Source organism: Mastomys coucha, unplaced genomic scaffold (assembly GCF_008632895.1).
Source record: "Mastomys coucha isolate ucsf_1 unplaced genomic scaffold, UCSF_Mcou_1 pScaffold21, whole genome shotgun sequence".
Taxonomy (NCBI): domain Eukaryota; kingdom Metazoa; phylum Chordata; class Mammalia; order Rodentia; family Muridae; genus Mastomys; species Mastomys coucha.
In genome coordinates, this window is record NW_022196904.1 from 50,931,756 (window position 1) to 50,941,054 (window position 9,299).

Below are 9,299 nucleotides of genomic sequence, written 5' to 3' on the forward strand. Positions count from 1 at the left end.
GCTTAACTTGTTTATGTGATAGCAATTGGAAAAAAAAAACAAAATTAGAAATTCCAAGTACATGACATAGGAGAAATCAAAGTAGACAGCATGGCAAAATAATATTTAATTTAGAATATATATTTAAAATAGTGGAGTGTTTGGTGTTGTTTGATAAAAAGGAAATCAGTAAGCATCAATAGTGCCCTAATTTTTCTTATTACCAATGAAAGCAATAGATTCTTTTTGTTTCTGGTTTTTACTAAAAGTGATTTATCTATTACTAGGCTCTATACTTTGGAAAATTAACAGAAGCTTCCAAATTTTAGCTCTTTTAGAGTTAGAGTCAAAAGGCTGGGGAAAGTGATAAGTCCCCCTTAGACAAAATGAATTCATTTCCCCCCTCAACTGTCAATTCTACTTCTGTAGAAGAAATTTAGTGTTTACTTAGTAGGCTGGATTTCTATCACTGAACCACATCTTTTGCCCATGAAGTTAATTTTCATACCATTCTCTTCCCTTCTCCCACATCATTGGGGGAACTCTAGAACCTATTGTCTTTGTCAATGCAATCAGAGTTCTTTACACTCACAGTATGGAAGAACGGAGCACACAGTAGAGACAGGGCTCATCTATAAAGGTAACATCTATAAAGGCATACTTGTCATTTCCCATACAGTCAAGTCTTCTCCTGTTGATTCAACATCCACTCCATCTTGAATTTAAAGAAAAACTGGTAATGTTTATTGTCAGTACATCAAAAACTAACAAGACCCTTCAAGTTGAAGAAACAGAAGAGTGTGATGGTTTTTATTAGTGCAGACCATCTAGACTTTGGCAGCTATACTTAGGTACTTCTATCTAATATGCTGTGCATCTGAGAATATAATAAAATGGGATTAAGAATTGAGGTTTTTTTTTTAAATATTGAGAATATCTACATGAATGTAGGAGAAACTTGTACACTGTTATCCAAACCATTAAAAGTATTTAAATTTTGAACTCTGCCACAACACATCCAGTAGGATCTGTGTGACAAGCTTCACAGACTGAGTTAATTTACCTCAAAAGGGGGATACCTCCTGGAACTGGTTGTGGAATTCTTTGCTCCCCAAAATTATTGAGCTGTAGTTTTCATGGCAATCTATCTGTTTTGTTTTCTTTTATCCTTCCTTTTTTTACATGTTCCTGGTAGCCTAGGCTAAGAATTTATTATTATTATTAGATATTTTCTTTATTTTAAAATGTTATCCCATTTCCTGGTTTCTCCGAGAGGAGAAAAAGTATTCCATTCTCTCTCCCCCTGCTCACAAACACACCCTCTCCTGCTTCCTGGCCCTGACATTTCTCTACACAGGGGCATAGAGTATTCATAGGACCAAGGGCCTCTCTTCCCATTGATGACTGACTATGCCTTCCTCTGCTACATATGCAGCTGAAGCTATGAGTCATACCATGTGTATGCTTTGGTATGATTTGGTCCCTGGGAGCTCTGGGGGTACTGGTTAGTTCATATTGTTTGTTCCTCCTATGAGATTGCAAATCCCTTAAGCTCCTTGGGCCCTTTCTCTAGCTCCTTCATTGGGGACCTTGTGCTTAGACTAATGGATGGCTGTAAGACTCCACTTCTGTATTAGGTTCTGGCAGAGCCTCTCAGGAGTCAGCTATAGCAGGTGGGACAGTCTCTGGATTGTCTTTCCTTCAGTCTCTGTTCAACACAGAACTTCTGGTGGAATCACCTTCCCTGACCTCAAGCTATTCTACAGATCAATTGTGATGAAAACTGTTTGGCATTGGTATAATGACAGGTAGGTAGATCAATGGAATAGAATTGAAGATCCAGAAATGAACCCACACACCTATCGTCACTTGATCTTTGAAAAAGGAGCTAAATCCATCCAGTGGAAAAAAGACAGCATTTCAACAAATGGTGCTGGATCAACTGGCAGTTAGCATGTAGAAGAATGCAAATTGATCCATTCTTATCTCCTGTACAAAGCTCAAGTCCATGTGGATCAAGGACCTCCACATAAAACCAGATACACTGAAACTAATAGAAAAGAAAGTGGAAAAGAGCTTCAAGCACATGGGCACATTGGAAAATTTCCTGAAAAGAACATCAATAGCTTATGCTCTAAAATCAAGAATTGACAAATGGGACCTCATAAAATTGCAAAGATTCTGTAAGGCAAAGGACACTGTCAATAGGAAAAAATGGCAAACAACAGATTGGGAAAGAATCTTTACCAATCCTACATCCAATAGAGGGCTAGTATCCAACATATACAAATAACTAAAGAAGTTAGAATCCAGAGAACCAGATAACCCAATTAAAAATGGGGTACAGAGTTCAACAAAGAACTCTCAAGAGAGGAATATAAAATCGCAGTGAAGCACCTAAAGGAATGTTCAACATCCTTAGTCATCAAGGAAGTGCAAATCAAAACAACCCTGAGATTCCACCTCACACCAGTCAGAATGGCTAGGATCAAAACTCAGGTGACAGTAGATGCTGCGGAGGTTGTGGAGAAAGAGGAACACTCACTCTTTCATTGCTGGTGGGATTGAAATCTGGTACATCCACTCTGAAAATCAGTTTAGCAGTTTCTCAGAAAATTGGACATAGTACTTCCTGAGGACCCAGCAATATAACTCCTGGGCCTATACCCAGAAGATGCTCCAGCATGTAAAAAGGGCACATGCTCCACTATGTTCATAGCAGCCTTAATTGTAATATCAAGAAGCTGGAAAGAACCCAGATGTCCCTCAACAGAGAAATGGATACAGAAAATGTTGTACATTTACACATTGGAGTACTATTTAGCTATTAAAAATATTACATTCATGAGATTCTTAGGGAAATGGATGAATCTAGAGAATATCACCTTGAGTGAGGTAACCCAATCACAAAATACCACACATGGCTTGCAGTCACTGATAAGTGGATTTTAGTCTAGAAGCTTGAAATATCCAAGACACAATCCACAAACCACAAGAAACTCAAGAAGAAGAAAGACCAATGTGTTGATACTTTGATCCTTCTTAGAATGGGGAGCAAAATATCTAGGCCATGATCTTGAGTATAATGAGTAAGAAACAATCCCTTGAGATGGGGGTCACTAACATGGCCTTATCCTTAGGGAAAACAATACTTTACTTTTTACATCATTTACAAAAATATTATGATAGATAAAATCTTTCCCAAATATAAAATTTCATATGGCTACAGGTGTGTCATCGGAGGTGGGTTTTAGTATATGAGAAAAAAGCCTTGATTAGAAAGAATTAAAATAGCTTAAATCCATATGTAGAAGAATTATAAAAAATCAGGTAGTAGATGTTAAACCATAATTGACTATATGGAGCTGGAGAATAAGCTCACGAGTTAAGGGCACTGACAATAAAGATTTATTAATCTGATGTTGGAAATATGCCACAAGCCTTGGATGGCTGCTCCCACTCAATATATATATATATATATATATATATATATATATATATATATATATATATAAAATAAGTGACAAGAAACAAGAAAAGTTTGTTTAGTTTAAATATATTCAACAGAGAAATGGTCCACTAATTCTTTTGATGTATGCTGAATATTGCATTTAAAATATTTAATTAAAAACCTTGCTGTGATAGAAAGAAAGACCAGCTCTTGAACTCACATCTAAGATCTCTGCCAAAGAGTATGATGGAGCTCAGGAGTACTCCACCTGCATCTTGCTTCAAATGTGGCATAGCTGACCACTAGGTGAAAAATGGCCCATTGCCTTGCCTGAAGCCAGAACCCTGTCCAAACTATGGAAAAGCAGGGCAGTGAGAAGCTGATTGTCCTCCTTCAAGGTAGGCTGGTCTGCCAAGTTTCTACTTCACAGGAAAGTCTGTGGGATTTTCTGGGTCTGTTAGCCAAAGACTGATGCTACCCTGGGACCTCTTTTGTAATGTAATTGAGATTATCTTGGTGAAACATCACAGCCAATAAGTCACTGTCATTTTTCTTAGATTCAGAAGATGCTTTGTTTGCACTTTCTGCGTACTCAGGTTAAATATATATTCATATGACCTACAGTAGCATTCAAAAGTAAGCTAACAATACATTTCCCATATTCCCAGATATTACAGCAACAACTGTAACATCTCTAACCTCAAGGTTTCATTTGGTTTATCAGTTTTCTTCCTGTGGAAAAAGCAAGCTTCAGGACTCACTTTTATTGAGCTACTAAATATGTCTAGATGCAACTTCCCTTGCAACCAGTCTAGAAAATGAGAAAAAAAAACCTAACAAAACAGATTAAATATAATATTTTATTCTTTCTTTAAAGGAACTCACTTTACAATGACTGCTCTCAGTAATCAAACACCCATGTCCCATAGTAAATGATTGGATAGAAAAAAAGTGTAAAGTTTATGTAATGTCTGAGGATATGAAAGGTTAAGTAGGTTGTAAGGATAAAAAAAGTGTTTTAAGATACATAAATTTATGTTATATTGTTCTAAGGAAGTGTAAATGCAATTTTTAAAGGTGTAAGAATGTGATTTAAAATATAAGAAATATAAAAATTATGGCTCAGATTTATTTCACTTATTACATTAATACTTCAAAAGCTCAGAATGTTAGCAATAAAGTTCTGATAAGCTAGCTCTGGTAAAGTACTTCTAGTATTATCATAGTCACAAGTTTAACTTTAAACTTCTTTTGTTTTTATTTCTGAATATAGATTAAAGGCATAATTAAAGTATGTTAATGCTTTTATTTTTGGCTCATCTTTTTTTTTTTTTTAGTATGTTTAAAATCTGTGAATCTCCTGCCATTTCTAGAGTTCATATTTCTGTGTAGATTTCTCTACAGATTATATCAGTGCTATTGCTAGCATATCAGTTATATTGGTTCTTCAACTATTAAGTTCTTGCAAGCTTCAGAGTATCTACCTGAATCCACTTATATCATGACACCTGATAATTACTTTCGACTGAGGGCCTGTTTTCCCAGCCTGTCTATTTATTTTTAGTAGCTGGATCTTCCCCTACATCCATTCTCCCAATGTCTTAGGACAGCTTTCCTCCAACACCCAGGACCATGGGGCTAAAAGTTTCAAATGTACACCTAAGAAAATAATTCCTCCTAAACGTCTTTATGTTACAGTCTGTCTCTAATATAATATAGAAGCTGCCTACTTCTTGGGGAAGATATGGATTGAACTGTGAATTTATAAAATTGGGATTATTTGCTTTTATGATAGATTTATATAAAGATTTTAGCTGAATCATCTAGGGAATTTCATCCGCAGTTCGGAACTAGAATAGGGAAAATTACTGATTTCTAAGTAGAGAGCAATAATAATTGCCTACAATGAACAGGTATTAAATAATAGGTGTTTGTGCCTCCAGTTAGAGAGCATAACAGGTAAGTTGTATAACATATTAATAAGTAGAAGTCTGTGGCTCCAGGTGGAGAGCATAATGGATAGATATTATAAAAAAGAATTAGTAATAGAAGTCTGTGGTTCCAGGTAGAGAGAATAACATATAGATCATATATTAAAAACTACAGGAAATTCTTCTTCTTTGTTCATGGGCTCCATAGGAATTTTGGGTAAAAATCCTGGTTAGACTAACTGCCTGCTTCTTATTAACAGATATTAATAGAAGTGTGATTAAATTGTTCTTTTTTTATAGTTAGGAGAGAATACAGATTTTCAAAATGAATAGTTTTTTGGTTGTTTTGTTATTCTTCTGGAAGAGACAGCAGGATACAACCAACAAGCTGGTTGCTAACTGAAGGATGTGCTATTTTGGGAGACAGGTTTTGTCTTTGCATTTTTAGAAAAGGTAATTAGTGTCTATACAACTTCCAGAGTTATATGGATCAAATTTGATGAATGGAGACAAAAAGAGAACTAGATTCCAGAGAATTAAACAAAAAGTTATCTTGAAAACACTAAATATTTGTTTTGAGATTTGTAGATTACAGAATATATAGTCTTAGTGAGTATCATCAGGCATGCTGAAATGACCTGCCTTGAACTCGTGATATCTTGAAATTTCAGCCAGAACCCATCAGGACATAGACATCAGAGAGTATACCAACTGTTTGGCCTTCTCAAGGCCAACCAGCTCCCCCATTTTTCCTACCACCACTCCTCAAAGACATCTCAACATACATATTCAGCTTGAGGAAGTTATGAAGAGTTGTTGCACCAGTTCTTTGGACTTAGGGGTCTAGAGATGGTTATTCTAGTTGTCCTTTTGAGGAACTTTGAAATGATCATAATTGGAACAGGGAGAAAATAGATAGATTTGATTGTGTAACCATGATCTTATTTGGTAGAAATCTTTATAATAGTTACTAGGTTGAAGCCACAATTTCTTATTTTGGTACAGAATTTATTTTGATTCAGAAACAAGGTTTTCACTGGTATAAATTTCTTCTATTGATAAAAAAATAAAAGTACAGGCTTGGAACCAGTTCTTCTATAAATGCCATTATGAACTGATCTGAGATGTTTAAGCCTGTGAGTTAATGGCCAGATAGCAAATTCATGGCTCTGAGTTTATTCTTGGGGTGTTTTCAGATAATTTTAATTAGAAATAGCTGAGAGTTGTCAATGTACAACAGTCCATATTACTTTACATAGATAGTGGGTTTTCAAAAACTCAGAAATCCACAGAATATGATATTTAATGTTATTTTTTTATTGTAGAGACATATCTGCTTCTAGAAGTACCCATTTTGTGGACTCAAAGAAGAAATTGAGTGTAGCCACTGGGGATAAACTGCCTATTCATCTACAGAAAAAGCACTGTTCAGAAAAAGGACACACTCTGCATAATAGTCGACTGATAATCTCTGATAAGTTAGAGTAATCAGTCCTTCAAAATTCTGCATTACAAAGTTCTGTCAGATGGTCCTGGGCCACAAATCTGAAGGCTGATGCTCCATCTTCCTGTCATACTGGGGCTGTATAGGTATGCACCTGTCTCAACAATTTATCTCAGTTATGTAAAGCTGTGTTAGGCTTCCTATATTTTCAGATAATGTTGACCATTCTCAGATTTCTAATGGGGTTGAAAGACTACTTATAATCTTATAGCCAAACCAGGCTATTTAGCTTTGAGAGAATAATTGAGATGATCATTTCCAGATAGTATACAAGCTAAACCAGGTCATAACATATGGATATATAAGTCATTTAAGTTAGGATAGATGACAGAGTGTTCTATTTAATTGACTAAAATGATGGACTGGGTGTTAGGTGCATTTTATACTTAGTATATTACAGAATGGTAATAGTTGTACTCCATTTATATCTAAGAAACAAGAGTCTTTTAATTGAACAGAAAGAGGGAAGTGTGGTTATCCCTGGTGTTCATTTTCATGACATATCAGGTTCCTCAAGGGCTACCTGGGACAAGATGTGAATCAGTACTCAGGACTTCATGGGATCCCTCTAATGAATAAAGAAACCATCACTGGGTGAGTAGGCAGGACTTCCAGGTCAGAGAGAGGAAGACCTTCCAGGAGAGAGATAAAGGTTTTGGACAGGTACAGGAGGAGGACAAGATGTAGCTACAGTTGGATCCCTGTTTAGTTGGTGATCACCACCAGATTATTTAGATTTAGTATGGTTTACAAGATTAGGATTCTAGTTCTTGCTCCCAGCGATTGAGTTACCATTGATGATGAACTAAGTTTGTGTTCCCTTCAAGTGGTGTTTTCCTTCAAGTGGAAACTCAACTGGGTTCCAGAGAGAAAGGTACAGCAGCAAAGCATGGGTTTGCAAGAAGTGCACCCCAAAAGGCCATGGGAATTTTAAAGCATTGGGATTGGTAGTGACACACCAATGGGAACTTATTGAACTGGAGTTGGAGAGATTTCAGAAATCTGAGTCAGAGAGTCTTCACGAGATAAGAACAGGCCAGCCAGGCCCACCATGGGATTATTGGCATAGTATGGATTGGATTTCTAAAATTCATTATATATATATATACATATATTTTATTCCTAACAACCCACCAGCTCCAGGAGTTTCCTCAAAACCTTGATCACATGCAGCTTCAAAATTTCCTTGCTCCACCTAGTCAAGATTTATCAGTGCTGCCTGCACTTTCCCAATACCAAGTACTAGTGAGAATTATGTTTTCAAGAAAAACCCAATTATGTTATGTGAACAAGTGTTTGTTTTACACAATATAGAACATGGTCTGGTGTATATTGTCCAAAGCAGCAGAATATTTACCCAATCTTTGCTAGCTGCAGATCATTTAATTCTGAGAACACTTGAGAGAGTATAAATGTGAGAACCCTCAAAAGTCCTGCAGCTGCTGCTCTCCTTATCCCTGCCCCTGATGCTGGTTTGTTCTGCTGCTGTGTTTATTATTACTGGTTCGCTGAACTGCTGGACATCCTGACAACAAAGATGGGACTTGCTTCAAGGCACTGCTTCCCTACTTAACAGAAGTACAATATAGGGGTCCATATCCATATTTACTCCTCTAACTTTCTTTCTCTTCTAACTAGTGTTGGGCTCTTAGGGTAGATAAGGGTTAGAAGAGAGGTAGAGATATATGAACCACTAAAACAGACTTTAAATAAAATAATCCTTCATCACATGAGCCTGAAGAGTCTAAATAGAAAGCAAAGCAACCTGCTCTATCTAGACTTGTTCAGCTTCCCAGGATTCTTTGGACCCCAAATCAGCCAGAAGTAATCTACAGTACATTGCATAACCACTCCTGTCAGATCAGCCATCAATTTCAATGTTCTCATTTTTTGTAATAAATGAGGAATGTTAAAAACTTTTCACATTCTAGAAACAGCCCATCTCCATCTTCAGCATGAAGTGCCAGTAGCTACAGCAGCAGTAGCCACCAAAATCAACACATTTTTATTGTTACCATTAGTAGCTTACCCTCCTAAAGCTCATACATCACCCCATCATTCTTTTTTCCCCATTCACTGTTCAGAACTCCACTCCTCCAACCCAATACATTTCTTTTTGCTCAGTGCATTATGTGGTATGATCTTTACAGCATTCCTTACCCTGAATTGCCAAAGTATAATTTTGATGCAAAAACCTTAAAATATTTTAGACATTGAAAATAGTAATAGTATATGAAAACAAACAAAAACTGCCTGGGAAAGTTAGCAGGTACTACATTTTATCAATCAAACCACATGGTACTTACTTATAGCCTTTGAATTACTTTGTCACAAATATTTGCCTAGGTACACACACACACACACACACACACACACACACACACATATATTGAACAACAGAAATGTTTATGTAATATATTAGGAACTTTAATTC